General features: G+C 40.5%; 2 long non-coding RNA genes across 4 annotated transcripts in view; one reads left to right on the top strand and one right to left on the bottom strand.

Annotated features, from left to right (window-relative positions):
• The window catches only part of LOC308596996, a 493,319-nt gene that overhangs the window by 196,748 nt on the left and 280,829 nt on the right, over positions 1 to 15,742 (bottom strand). For all 3 annotated transcript variants that reach the window (XR_014012772.1, XR_014012773.1, XR_014012774.1), the window contains one exon: positions 5,062 to 5,179. This is a non-coding gene — a long non-coding RNA (uncharacterized lncRNA). The remainder of the gene's footprint in view (positions 1 to 5,061; positions 5,180 to 15,742) is intronic.
• On the top strand, positions 381 to 9,385 carry LOC308596999. The gene is made up of 3 exons (XR_014012778.1): positions 381 to 557; positions 4,444 to 4,580; positions 9,254 to 9,385. It is a non-coding gene; the product is annotated as an uncharacterized lncRNA (long non-coding RNA).

Genomic DNA, 15,742 nt, shown 5'->3' on the forward strand with positions numbered 1-15,742 from the left:
AATTCTAGTGATCTGACCATTATAAGCTACGGTATAAGACCTCACTTATACTCTTCTCTCTAGTTTTTCTCAATAAACATTATTTGTTAGTCTGCAAATAAAGTGACTAGGGGATTTATTTATATATTAAAAGGTAACAGAGCGATATGTATTGCCCTGAGAAGTAATTTCATTTAATTGCTACTGTCCCCCTGTCCTAAAACTGGGGGTTCCCAACCTAATTCTTTGATATGTTTTGCAGAGATAAATTTGATCATTAGTGTGTGCTACATTTCATTCAGTTACCCATGTCTGCAATATATATGACAACCTGACCTAATGTTCTATGAACCTCCCTGTTGTCTGGGCAATTAATATTTATAGCAGCAGAATACTCATAGGGTTAGCAGGATGAACAATTCTGAATTCTTCATGTTTTTATTTACAAGGTGCAGCAAATGTTGAAAGAGAAACAACCCCGGGACTTGTATAAAGAACAGTTGCTCTCTATGTCTTCTGAAATATCCCGCCTGATGTCATATGAAGAAGAAAGGTGATGGATGGGTGACAAGCAGCAGGTCAGTGCTGAGTGAACTGCTCCATTTCATTCTAGTAACGACATACACAATAGGCCAAGTGAACTGAATAAGACCTAAATGGTCTTACATGGCCAAAATGGTGCTTTTAGAAAGCAGCATTTTGGCCCTTGACTTCCAAACAAATGTTCAAATATTCAATGCTGCTGTCCATGGTCCCCAAAGAAATCTATCCATTATAGTTTGATGATGCCTTTTTGTGAACTAATCACTTTTCTTACCAGGATACTCATCATTATCCTTTCCATCTTCAGGCATTATGATTAAGTCTTAAGTTACTATGTGTAGAGGGGGATGGGGAGTGACGATAGGTATGCTAACTCCATTCCATCACTGTCCCAGTCATACACCTATTTGTGGAAAGTGACTGTCAGCAGTGGGGGACAGAATCTTGTGCTCTCCACATGTGTTTAAACTCAGGGCGTTTTGGCTCCCTGCTTCAGAAAGTTACCCTCAACAATCTGGAGAGGGGGTGGAATGATGATGCTCATCCCCACTGGACCTCTTCACATGGCAGCTTAACATTTGATCATAACACTTGAATGGTATGGCTATGCTAGAAATATGGGACCTAACTCTGAACCCCATCACCCATGGCTAAACCCATTCATCATCAACAACCTTTTATTCGACCGTCAGTCAGAAAAAAGTACATTCGTCAATACACAGTTAAAAGCTCCAGGAAGATTTTAGAAGTTAGCCAACACTAAAATGGGCTAAACAGATAGCCCCATAATCCCATTCATAATAGGTGCCTAGGATGACTAAATCCCTATTTGCATAATCACTCCGCGGAAGTAAATGAAATTTGCAATTAATACACAGTTGCTTCTTCATTAAACACAGTAATAACAAATATGTTGAAATATACTATACTTTGAACAGTGGGCAGAAAAATTATTCTAAAGCTCCATTTGGCTGTGAATGGGTAGACTACTAGTCAAAGAACAAAGTGAGCATTTAGAGAGAATTAGCCACAAATGCTGCTGATTACCAGAAAGTAGGACGAGGGGGGAGGAATCAAAGCCACACCTGCTCCACTCAGAGAAAATGAATGCTTATTTTGCTGAAGCATTGACTTTTGGTTTGTTATGCAGTCTTGTTTGTAGCCACACAATTGTGAAACTCCTGGCTGCGTGAGTAGAAAACAACATTGGGCTTAAAATGGCTGAATACACTGAATGCTGTTCACAAACAGGCCCTGGTGAAGTTTTGTGGTTTCAACCTTGCTAGCAGCTCAGTTGAAGGCCACAGTCGCACCATACATTTAAAGCACTCGTATTCTACTTTGGTTTCCCCCAAAGAATCCTGGGAACTGTAGTTTGTTAAGGGTCCTGAGAGTTTTCAGGAGATCCCTATTCCCCACACAGAGCTACAGTTACACTGCAGTTTAATAATCAACTCTGCACTTCAGTGTGCTGTTGTGAAATGTGGTATGGACAGAGTTTGGAAGTGTAACATTAAAATCTCTTCTTAAGATGCTTCCAGCTACTGAGTTTGAACTGCTGATTTAAAGGGGCACTGGGAGCTTGCACCAAAGATCCATCTTGTCTAGCACTCTGGTCAGCTGAATGTCTTTCAGATGCTACAAGCTGGGCATGAATGCAACATCTCTCTCCTGTTGTTTGCCCTTAAAAGGTAAAGGGACCCCTGACCATTAGGTCCAGTCATGACCGACTCTGGGGTTGCGGCGCTCATCTCGCTTTATTGGCCGAGGGAGCCGGCGTTTGTCCGCAGACAGCTTCCGGGTCATGTGGCCAGCATGACTAAGCCACTTCTGGTGAACCAGAGCAGTGCACGGAAACACCGTTTACCTTCCCGCCGGAGCGGTACCTATTTATCTACTTGCACTTTGACGTGCTTTCGAACTGCTAGGTTGGCAGGAGCAGGGACCGCACAACAGAAGCTCACCCCGTCGCGGGGATTCGAACCACCGACCTTCTGATCGGCAAGTCCTAGGCCCTGTGGTTTAACCCACAGTGCCACCTGCGTCCCTGTTTGCCCTTAGCACCTTCCTATATCACGACTTATCGCAAAGCTCCTTCCAAGAGATTGGACTGCAAGAAACACCAGTCCCAAACTCCTCTCTCTCTCTCTCTCTCTCTCTCTCTCTCTCTCTCTCTCTCTCTCTGTGTGTGTGTGTGTGTGTGTGTAGATGTGCACAGACCTGCATCATTCATCTTCATTCCCTGAACCAACCACCATATTAATACCTGCATGCCTTTATGCCCATTGGCACTCAGGACAGCCTTTGAGAACAGTTTCCAAAACTGTTCATTTGCCATACAAGGAGGGACCAGCAGTATGTTTTGACCCATAGGAGCCAACTCCTAGGAGGCAAGGTCCCTTTGCTCCACCCAATAAAGTATTTGAGGGGGCTGGAGACCCCCAAAGTTGATGGGCATTGCCTTTCAAATGGTGTCCATGCACCACAACATGTGATTGATTTTGTGGGGCAGGGCTTACCTCCCCCACCCAATATTTTATTCAAGTTGGCACCCCTGCTTCTATCCTAGCACATGCCACAATTACAGTGGTCAGGATTGGTTTGCCCATATTGACACTGAATTAGGAATTTATTTTAAAAGATCCTAGCTTACATAAAGCTCAAAATATGTTTTGACGCAGTCATTATTTGACTAGACACTGTGGTGCCCTTCAGATGTTGTTGGATGGCAACACGCATCATCCCTGACCATTGGCCATGCTGGCTGGGGCTGATGGGAGATGTAGTCCAACCACCTCTGTAGGTACCATGTTGGCTAACTTTGAACAAGAAGCTTTCTTTCTAGCATAATTTCATTTTGTATAAACTGAATATATAGTGGTCATTCCACCCTCAATTTAATAGAGGATATTTGGGGAAGAAACGGTGGACATTAGATTTTAACTATTGCCAAAAGAACAACAAAAGGTGTTGTTCACCCCAATGTCACAAAACAAATGAATGGGATAATCTATTTGTGCATCAGTACAATTGATCTACTCTTCATAAACGTGCAAGCTTCACACAGGGCTTGTTTAGTCACCAGACCATTAAGTGTTAACAGCTGTAAGTCTAGGTCTAAGTCAGTATTAGAGTCACACTTCTTGCTTCCCCTCCCCCACAAAAAAATCAATATCTGCAAATAATAAATGAGATCCCGAAGGGTTGAGTTAAGCCCCAACCAGCACCAAGCAACTCTGCAATTGGTCATTGACTCAATAATGCAGGTGAGTGCCACACTGCAGAGCATCTTTAGCATGCTATAATAGAAAATTAATAGTGTTCAAATCAGGAGTGGGGTTACCCTGAGGATTACATAATAGCTCGGGTGAGAACAAGCACCTCGCTCCAAGAAGTGAAAAATGTCATAGTGCTTCAAAGGAAAAGAGCTCCGGCATTAGATATAATTTGAGACATGTGCAATGTTTTCTGTTTTTAACAACTCAAATAACAAAGGTAACACCTTGCATTGTCCATGGCGCTGCTGAAAATACTGTCCAGTAACCCGCATTGCAGTGGTGTCCAAGGGACATTGTACTGACTGTATATCCGGATATTCTCAGCAATAATAATTACAGAAGGGAATGTTTGTGTGCAATTGTGAGGAACTCAGAGAACGTGTTAAGTATTACAAAAGAAAGCAGTGTGACAAGCCCCTGCACATGTTCCAGTGCTTAATATACAAAAGGCTACAACCTCACTGATTAGACAGAAAATAGTAACTTTTCACTAAATCTACACCAGCACATCTGTGATTACTGTCAGGGAACTAGTATGATAATATCCTCACACCTGCTCTAGCAGAGTGTCTGAAAGGGGAGGTGAAAAGTAACTTGAGGATGAATTACTTATTTATATTTACATTTATTTCTCTTCCAGCAGCAGTCAATGGCACTCATGACTAATAAGCACCTTTAGAGAGAACAACTGTATTCCCACAAACCGAAAGAAATGTCAGAAAACTACAGATTAGCACAGCCCAAATATCTACCAATTTGAAGGAAACAACAGATTGCATAGTATGTGATATGCTATCCATTATTCATTTATCCATTTTCTGTGTGTACCAAAGAACACTTTGGACAGAGAAGGGCCCATAGTGTGTGTGTGTGTGTGTGTGTGTGTGTGTGTGTGTGTGTGTGTGTGTGTGTGTAGATAGCACAGTGTGTATAATATCACAGCTTGAACAGACTTGAAGAGAGGTAAGTATGGTATTTCCATTACATTATACATTTAGAAGGCAAGTGAATGCATTTCTCCTCCCTAAAATCAACCCATTCTTTTTTTTTAAAAAAAAACCCAAACAATCAAACAAAACAAACTTCTGAGAAGCAATGGGAAACCCATCTTTTACTTACAATAAGAAAAAAGAACCATCTTTGTTAGTAACTTCAAAGCACTGCCTGTAACATGTGTGACACAGGATGTTGAAAGCCAGCATTCAAACAGGGCTTGACAAAAATGAAAATATGGTCACTACCGTCTCAAGTTCAGACTTACCTTCCAAGCTGCCAGAGTCCCATATGTTCACCAAGGCAAGAAAAGGCTTACAACGTTCCCCACAGAGCTTCTTGTCTTAAGTAATGTCCAGGGATGTCCTTACCATGCTTGGCACCAGCTGCAAAAATAAAAGACCGGTGTGAAGAATTAAATCCTCTGTTGTTCTACTGCTTTCCCTCTGGTTTGTCTCTCACAGCGACTTGTGCCATACACAAAATGGCACCTCTCTTTCAATGCAGAGAAGTCTGGGTTTATATACCAAGCATGTGTATGCGAGAATACCACAAAACACTAGTTCCTTATCATGCGCTTGTTAGCTTGTCCAATCTATGGCAATCACTTTGGTCCCAGGGGTTGAAAGACACAAGACGCAGGGAAAAAAAAGGGAAGCAAAAGCTGAAGAAAGATCAATACTGCACTGTGAAACAAGAAGTGTAGGCTATTTACTTTTCATTGATCTGATGATGCAGGAGAAACACCTCAGACTGGCATTAAATTGAGGGAATACATCTTCTCTGTGTGGGGGATTTTCACCTCAAGGTCAAGAGAGCCAAACAGAAATTAGAACAAACAGAAACTAATCGCAGGCTTACAATAAAACTATTAATCCACATTACAAATCCACACGGAAACGTAATTAAATATCAGGCTGAATAAGGTTCACAATAAAACAAATGCTGCCAGCTTTTATCGACTTCAGCTTGCACCTGGACCGACCATGGGGGGGGGGAATGTGAAATACTGAAACGAAGGCTACAGCAAATTAGTATGGGGCATTGGCACTCAGGCCCAGAGACTGGATTCAAATATTTCAGCCACAGGATAAATGCCTGGAAAGTAATTAGAACCATACATTTGCCTCTTGTGAAGAGTGAAAATGCAACTTTTCACACATACTTCAACATACTTCACCTCAACAAATGAGTCTTTTCCAAGAGGGTATCTATCATACCCCTTTAAGTCATCACTCACTAGTTTCTGAGTAGGCAAAGAAACAGTGAATTTTCTGCTCCAAAATGGAAAGCATACAAATTCTGCTACAATTACCAATATGATACAAGCTTGCTCCTTGGCTGAACGCAAAATAAACTGGGAAGTTTATCTGAAAAATATTTAGAAATGCTTGGTGTTGTTTCCCCAAGCATGTCCAAAGATCGTACACAACCTTTCCAGTACTTCTTCTTCCAAAACTGTTGGAATATATATTACAGGTTGGGTATTGAAAAACATCTGTTAATCCTTTTGTTCTGTTTAATTATTTTGTAGACACCTTTAGCCTGGAACTGCATCTTACTCACAAATAGTTGTTCCTCAACATTACATAAGGTATCACACCACTGGCAGTATATCATTTCGGAGGGAAGGAGAAGGTGAATGCAAGACCAGGCCCAAATGAGGGCAGAAAACCTGCCTCTCTTATACAACCACTAAAGATATCGGACAATAATTTTGCCCGCCTTTCTACCTCACAATTCTACCAGGAATTACAGAAAGACATATACAGTTAAGAATCAAAAGTGGGTTTCAAGTTGCAGGTTAGGTCTGAAATAGTTGAAGATTAATACATATCATTTCAACCCTAAGAGTTACTCTTATTTTAGCATCAGCAAAATATAAGGCCTGATAGCCAAATAAACATCTTTAACAACCGCTAACTTGACGAGAGCTCATCATGGGTATCAACTTGGAAAAAACCATGTCCAGGGGCTGGCAGCGAGAGAGCGATGAAGCAAATAGTTACAGAAATTCCTGATGTCAGCAAGCCTGCTGTTGATAAACTTGTGAACTGTTCTCTTTTTTATGACATGAAGATATATTTTCATTTCTTGGCATTGTGGATTAGACGGGTTTTGAGAAGTGACTTGAAGATGCAGGAAAGCAATTAAAGACATGGAAGGCTAAAGGTAAGCATAAAGAGTCACATTTCCCTTGGAAGTGACTTTAGTCAGTCAGCTACAAGTATAGGATCTAGCTGTTAAAAGTTAACAACAACAACAACAACAACAACAACAACAAGTAGTAATAGTAGCAGCAGCAGCAGTAGTTCACATTGTGGCTTAGAAAATTGGCTTGGCAGGCCCATTATATCTAGGTAGCACAAACTGGGGGAATGTCCGAACCCACAAAAATGAGTTCCATGTGGCTATGTAGTAAAGCAGTTGTGCAAGATGTGCAGCAAAGCACTCAATCAGCCGATTACATAATTGCATTCCACCACTCAAAATCATTTGAGCTAGTGAATTCCTTGATTAAAACGTGTTGGCGATTATTCTTGTCAGAAAGATGACATTGTTTTGGTTTCTCGAGCTGCTCCGAAATCATTACTTGCATGTCTGCTTTTGTTGTGGATTTCTTCTGTCCATATCACTTCCCACAATGGATTCATTTTAGTACCTAATCGAAACCTTTGTAGTAGTTCTTGTTTCAATACTGCTTTCACTTAGCACCACGTTTATGGTTGCCCCAAAGCAACGGTTTAATGTGGGTTCTGGAATCTTTGCTGGCATTAGGAATGAATTTCAATAGTTTTCACAGTCCATTATTTTGTGTTTTAGTACCAATGTCTGTTCTGTTAACCCCAGCTGGGTAGTTTTTTTATTTATTTAATGGATTCTGATGTAAATTTTTATATATACATTCACACACCTTAAATATCTAGATTTATTTGTTCATATTGAGATCTTTGAAGGAGGTCCTCCTGGTTTTGTTGCCACCTGGGGGAGGTTTCCATTGTGGTACCCAGTTTATGGAATCAACTCCCCTCCATAATAAGGCAAGCACCAACTCCAATGAGTTTCCAATATTTGCTAAATAATTTTTCCCCACCCAGGCATTACTGGTTATTAATCCCAGGCTTATTGAAATAACTGACGGGTCCACTGTGGATGTTGATATGTTTTATTATATTTTATTGCATCCCACTGTGCTGATTTTAGTAGAATGTAAGGTTGTGAGCCACTCTGGAAATATAAAGGGCAGTTTAGAAATGAGTTACCGGTAAAGAAATAATGTTCCACTGATTCCTAACCCAATTCCAACCCCAGTTCACAGTGCTGGGTTTAACTAGGGTCCTGGGAATTGTGGCACCTATAGTTTGGAATGTGCTTCCCTGAAAGGTGTGCTTGGCTTCTTCACCTGCTTTTCCTCATCTGAATTGTTCCAGCCTCCCTTATTTATCTACCACTGTCATCCTTGACATGTTGATTTTCTTAGGGTTGTATTCAATGTAGTGCTGAGGCCAACGTTCCATCAGCACAAGGACCTCTCCTTGTGCAACAAAATGTTCTCCCATTGTATCTTCCCTAAATCTGTTCTGGGGTTTCCTTCCAACTGTGTGGAGTATATCTGGGGATGGTAGGAGCAGGGAAGAAGGGCAAGTCCCTTTGGGCTAGCAATAGTACATGCACAAGTGCAAATATTTTGCTGAATACTGCCCTCAGTGTTTGACTTCATTGATTATAACTTGTATTTTATTTTAATTTTTATGTTTCAATTAACTTTTGTGCATCACTTGGGTGGTCTTTGGATAGAAAAGTGGTAGAAAAATAATTACTGAGTAATTTCTGAGTAATGATAGGCATCATGGACAAAATTTGTTCAAGCCCGTGAAAGAGTACCTTAAGGTACCGGTAATTTAAAGCACCTTAAGAGTAGCCAAGTACCTTAAAGAGTACCCAAAAATGGAAACCCAAGCTTTGTGCTGTATACATCCCACTGTTGAATAAAGTGGAGTCCTAAAAAGGAGGAACTGCCTTCAGTAGTGGGGACACCAATTCATATATTAAAGGAGTCCACATACTGAAATTGTTAATGAATGATATCTCAGCAGCTCAAATTCATCCAACTCAAGTTTCTAAGTATCAGCATTATTTGTTGCTCACTATATCATGTGCTGATAATTTATTTGTTTGCAAGACTGAGCAATCAGACAGTCATTTCTCAACTAGTTGTGTGCCCCTTTGAATTCATCATACGCTGAGGGCAAATTTGGGGTCATAAGGATCACCTCTTAGCATCACATGGAAATATTGCTCCATTATTCATTGTTAAAGAAGAACAAAAAGAAAGTGGGGGTAGATGCCAATTCTAGGAAAAATTAGGAAAGTAGCAATATAATGTTTTTTTCAAGAAATGGCATCATGGGCAGGTGCTGTGAATTTTTTACTCTATTTTCTTTGCTTTCTCTTCTTAGGCAAAATAATGAAGAAAGAACAAAGCATCTTCCCCCACAGTGGACTTTTGAAGTATGTAAAATCAAAGGAGTTAGCTGAAATATCAGAGAGAACACAAGGGGGGGGGAATAAAACAGTTTTGTTGAAGTATATACAGTTTGTCACAGGTTTATAACGTGAAGGAGGGTAAAGCAATTATTTTATATACATAAAAAGGCATCTAGTAGGAAAGTGTCAAAACATTTACACAGACTAGTAGCACACATTTCCCCCAGACTGGTAGCACACTGAAGAAAAGAAAGTTCATTTTCAAAATGAAAGGTGAACAGGAAGAAAAGATGCCCGTGCTTTCATGTTAGAGCGCCTCCTGCATTGCATACCTTCCAACACAGCTCAAATCTGGGACACCACCTTCCAGGTTTGAAATCCCATGCGAGTAACCTGGCCCACGTGAGATTGTGGATCCAGAAAAATCACTTTATTCTGGCACAATAAACAAAAATGCACATTGTGGACCTGAAAAATAGCACTTTAGGAGGTATGGTGCAAAAAACCATGAGGCACCACATGAGATTGTGGACCCAGAAAAAAACACTTTGGGGGGGGGCGAGAACTTGGCCCCAAATCACGCAAGGGCAAGGTACTCCAAATGGCTGACATATTCTTGCGGGGGGGACGGGGACGGGCTGTCCCAGTTTTCTGGAGCAGTTCACAGGTATGACATTGCAGTGTCACCAGTGAGAATCACTTTAAAACTGATCAGCTTAAATCATAAATCAGATCAAATCCCTCTTGTCATCTGGAGCAGGGGTGGGGAACTGATGCCCTCCCAGATGTGGTTGGACTCCAACTCCCATCAGTCCCAGACAGCAGGGCTGATGGTTAGGGGGATGGTGGGGATTGTAGTCAGTAGCAGGCGCTGCAGGTGGGATTGCGTCACTGACTTGGTACTGCCAGTTACTGAGAAGGGGAGGGGCAAGGCTGTGGAGAACTCACGGAGTGGCAGCGATATGCCATGTTGGGAAGCCAGGTGACCAACACAATCGCGTTCACATTGCCAACCTCTACAACATCTGAGAGTCACAGGTTCCCCATCACTGCCTGAGAGCCAGTTTAAACATTATGACTACAGCCACCACCTGGATGCTTCAAATGGTTCCATACAGATGTTATCACCACACCAAATGCTGTTCATGCAAAACGCCTCATCATCACACAGCTGGGCCAATGTTTTCCATGCCGACACAAGCACTTGAAAGTAGACAAAATGGCATTAACTTCCTGGTGAGATGCTTCAACTTATCTATTGCCATGTAACAACAACTATCAATTCCCTAACCTTCCGATCTGTATTGTCTCTGATATAAATTTGATAAAGTCTGTCAAGAACCACAGAGTACCAGCCATGAAGCGGTATTATTCAGCAATCTTGTTCTGTTGTTTGCTGAATATACTTTTCTTTACCTATTTGTATTTGTGGTTTTTGTGAGACCACCTCTGTTATTTGACATACATTCTTTGGTTTGTTTTAATTTCCTTTATTGGATTTTGGTGTAAAAGTGGTACCTCGGGTTAAGTACTTAATTCATTCTGGAGGTCCGTACTTAACCTGAAACTGTTCTTAACCTGAAGCACCACTTTAGCTAATGGGGCCTCCTGCTGCTGCCGCGCCGCCGGAGCACAATTTCTGTTGTCATCCTGAAGCAAAGTTCTTAACCTGAAACACTATTTCTGGGTTAGTGGAGTCTGTAACCTGAAGCGTATGTAACCTGAAGCATATGTAACCTGAGGTACCACTGTATATAATTATAGGGTTGTAACCTACCCTAGACCTTATGGTGAAGGACAGGTAAGAAATATCTTAAATAGGATAAAATAAATAAATTAGAAAAATACATTGGAATGTACAAATCTGGGCAACCATTGCTCAGGAACCTTTCTCCCTCCTTCTTCAATATACTTTAATATATATATAGAGAGAGAAGAAACGATGAACAAATTGAGCTTCTTCTTGGACAATGAACTGGAGACAGAGTTCAAAAAGAAACCTGGGTTCAAATGTTAATTCAAGGGGGTTGAGATTACTGTTGCAACAATGCTCAGCTATACCTGTTGTGGTTAGAAAGAGGGGTATAGAAAAGGCCAGAACTTGCAAAGAAAAGAAATAAAATCTTTGGTGTTATGTAGCTGGGTAAACGCCCCCGTCTGCTTCTCTGTGTGTCAGTTTCAATATACCCCCAAGGAGTTCCAGCCATCGTAGAAATATGGCTTTCACAAAAAATGATAAATGGGGAGCCTTCTACCCCATACAGCTGTCATGCCGAAACAACTGGGAATCCTTATGGCTCTCATTTCTATAGTCATGCCCTGAAAGCCAAATCCAGTTATGCAGCCATCTCCGAATGGCAAATCTGATACCTGGTGGAAAATCAGCTTATTACTGAAAACAAAATAGCTTCAAAAGAACCCTTTTTCATACTCTTCTATATCATTTAAGTCTGGAGAAGGGGGGGGGACCTGCCAGTGTTAAAGAAAAGAGATGAAATGAACTAATTACATGCCAAATATCAGCTTCTTGTGTTATTAAGCAATTTGATTGCTTATTAGTATTACTCATTATTGCTTAATAAGTTTTCATCTTTTGAGCTCTGCAATATGGTATGATCCTGATGAATTTCAGTAAGGTAGTATGAGATCCGTATGGAGAATTTTGGCTGAGCTAAGTTGGCAAGGAAACCCATAGTGAAAGAATGCTCCCATTGATGTGGGGGGACTTGAAGGAGCATGGTGCACCTTGGCCACCAAGAGATCTGCAACCACCTAAAAGAAGTGTGTGGTTTTTATAGTTATGAGGAAGAGGGCATGACCAGTTTGTCTTTTACATTCTGGCCTAGATGCCGAGGGCTGTTGAAAATTGCTTCTGTAGCCCAAGGCTCTAACGTTCCTACTGGGCTTTCCATGTGGAGCACCTTGATCATGTGTGAAGTATTCATGGCTGCATGCCAAGCTTGCATTGACCCCACATTATCAAACTAACCCCAAACATGTCCCCAAATCCACAGAAACACTTTTTGCCGGCAGCCTTCCATATCACATATGAAGCAGCCCTCACCCAGGATCCAGCCTGAAATTTTATATAAAAGATGTGAAATACTGTGCTGGGACTAGATTAGTGATGATGGTTAGCTTAAGGCTATGCTCAGACAAGCTTTTGATTGCATTCCGTAGCACAGAATTGGGGATACGGAGAATGTGCTGGGGAAAAGCAGGTAACTTTTTTCCCCAGGACACCCCTGTGCACTCCATCGGAAGCCATCCGTGAAATCTTTGTTCTCCCTGCAGTCGTCCCTGTTAGACATATGGACTCGGAAGCACCCAGTGTGTGTAAACGGCAGGGATCAGAGATGCTCCATTAGAATTCCACAGTGAGCATGATAATTTTCTATGTATGTTCATTTGGTGTGGGTATGCTTCTAAAGAAATGAGTTGTGTTTAAGCAAGTTTAGGGGATGAGAGAGGAAAAGAGAGAATTCAGGAAAAATAGATGTCTTGAGGCAGGCAACCAAGCAACAACCGTATTTTATTTTTTTAAAATCTTCTCCAGCTATTGGTTGGACAGTGGTCTTATGTTAAAATTAAATTAAAATATATTGGGGAAACTTCAATTGCCAAGCGTTAATTAAATAGAAGGCTATTATATAACTTGTAATTGTTTATTGGTTTTGTTGTGTTATCTGAAGGACTTTGCTCAGAATATGAAGACAGACTCAATCATGAACTTATTAATACTGTGAGGTAACTGAAGTCACCTAGTACTATAGCACTTCCACTTTTGGAAAGCTTCTTGGTCCCATTCTCTGTCTCCAGTTCACCTTATATATTTTGTACAGGGAGTTTACAGTATGTCTCTTGCACTAAATTACTCATTTTTGATAAAAGCAAGAGCAAGGAGGCAACAAATGGGTCATTTTTGCAATCCCTACTTAAATTTCTGAATTTTGGCAACGATGAACTTTGAAAAGGTTTGACTAACAATATTCTGCTGCTTTGGCAAAGAAAATGCCTTATAATGAAGGTATTTCTGTGCTAAAACAATAGATTATCCATCTTAAGTATTAAAGAAATTATTAAAACTTTAAAAAGTATTGGATGTAGGACACACTTAAACAAAATTGATATATTGGCCATGACCCTATTAAAGTGAAGCATTTCTGTGTCCCACTTTTTTTAGTGGGAGAGAAACACACCTTAAAAAAAATGGAACCATTAAAATCATTGTGATTTTAAATATCTCAACCTAGGTGGAATCATCTTAGTAGGTGAAGTCATAGGAGCTGGTAGCAATTTATATGTCCCAATAATATATCACTTAAATACTTGTGTTTCGGGATCTGCTCTGCAGCAAAGTTATTATATTGGCTGATCAAACCAGGGGCCCTGATCCAGCTCTAGTCCAAGCTAGTTTCATGAAAATGTGAATGTTCTGCTCAAAGCAATGCAGTGTGGCTATACCGTGACTTGGCTTAGATTAATATTCTGCGCATTCAGTTTAGTCAGATAGTTCCCAATCTAGGAAGTAATATATGTGCATTATGTTGTTATTATGAACAGATTCCCATAGCTAGAATAGGATGAGGATGTGTTACAAACACATCATCATATTTTCCCGGCTTTTATGAACATTGCAAGTGAAGCGATCATAAAGGAAATAATTTTGCAAAGAGCAGAAGGTTGCATGCTGCCTTCTCAACAATTCTCAGACTGCTAACATTTCTTTCTGGAAAACATACAAAACTGTTGAAACCCATGCTAAGCAAGTTAATTGCACATTCTGCATTTTCCTCCTAGAAAATATGTTATACATTTGACAGCTCCAGTATATACTATATTATATTCCTTCCTATGTGTTAGTAGGATGGAACATGGCACAATAAGAAGAGAGAATCTTCTTATTAGTTTTAAATAAATAAGTAATGTCATACTGATAGCTCTATATGTACTGTTGCTATTTCGATTGATCCTTTATACACCCGTGCTTTTTCCAAAGTAATTTTCACCTTGAACCTAGTGAATGCCTACCAACTTTGGTTGAAGTTGGTCATTATGACTCTCATTTTACAAATGGGGTGTGTGTGTCTCCAACTGAAAGATTTTGTTTGCCCAAGGTCATGTGATGAACATGGAGATGAGCAGAGGATGATCGTCTACTGAAATGTTGGCGTCTGCCTGAGCTTCAGATCAGCACAATTCTCCTCAACCCTGTACAGTGGTACCTCAGGTTACATACGCTTCAGGTTACATATGCTTCAGGTTACAGACTCTGCTAACCCAGAAATAGTACCTCGGGTTAAGAACTTTGCTTCAGGATGAGAACAGAAATCGTGCTCCAGTGGTGTGGCGGCAGCTGGAGGCCCCATTAGCTAAAGTGGTGCTTCAGGTTAAGAACAGTTTCAAGTTAAGAATGGACTCCGGAACAAATTAAGTACCTAACCCGAGGTACCACTGTATGGGACAAACTGATCTCCTCTGCAGTGATTTGCAGCTACTTCAACTCAATCTGGGCAAGGCACAAATTGACCCAATTTGCTTCAGGATTTGGCTGAATCCAGTGCACAGCCCTAGATTTAACTGGACTATTGCCAGTCTAACCTAAGAATCATATTACAGGCATTTCTTTTGCACATACAGTCTATCATGGAGTTTTCAGGGAATTGCACCATAGTATCCATTGCAGTTCTCCAGTTAAGTAATGTGTACAAAATGCATACACTATAATGAAGTTGCATATATTAGGGGAAATTGCTTTGCAGAAATGTGTACATTAGGCAAAACTGCATACAAAGATTTGTATATCAGGATAAATTCATATGGGGACTGAAGAAGAAGAAGAAAGCAAAATGATGTGGAGGACTTAAGAGTAGAAGAATGAGGAACCAGAAATGAAATATGGTTGGGGCTATCAGCTTTGAGAAACTTGGTATTATGATTAGGCAGGGAAAGAGTATGACCAGGTGCACAGCACTGTCATGCTGACAGCTGCAGCCATTTGTTTGGCAGATCCTGTGTATAAGATCTCTAAATTTCTGGGTATGTAAAGAACAGACCCAAGCAATTCCTTATATTCCAGCACAACAGCCTAAAAGCAGAGGGAGGGGAGGCCTAATCTAACTTTCCTCCCATAGAAGAAAGGAAGGAGAAAGAGGGTAATGTACAGCAGGAAAAAGCAACCCTTATGGTCTAGCTCTGTACCCACTTGCAATAAAAAATGGATATATTTCATCATTAACGTCTTGGAATTAATGAAAAAACAGAATTTAAGAAGTGGTGGCACAAAAATGGTAAAAAGTTTTATGCTGTCAGGAAAAGGAATAGCTCTAACATTCTCAATTAATTTGTGATTACTAGTATTTCATTTTCTTTTAAAAACGCCCTCAACATTATGTCATGATTTAAGACTTTTTATGAATTAAATATATATTTCCGGACAATTACCAGGTTCACTGTTAATC

Source organism: Podarcis bocagei (assembly GCF_964188305.1).
Source record: "Podarcis bocagei genome assembly, chromosome: 11".
NCBI lineage: Eukaryota > Metazoa > Chordata > Lepidosauria > Squamata > Lacertidae > Podarcis > Podarcis bocagei.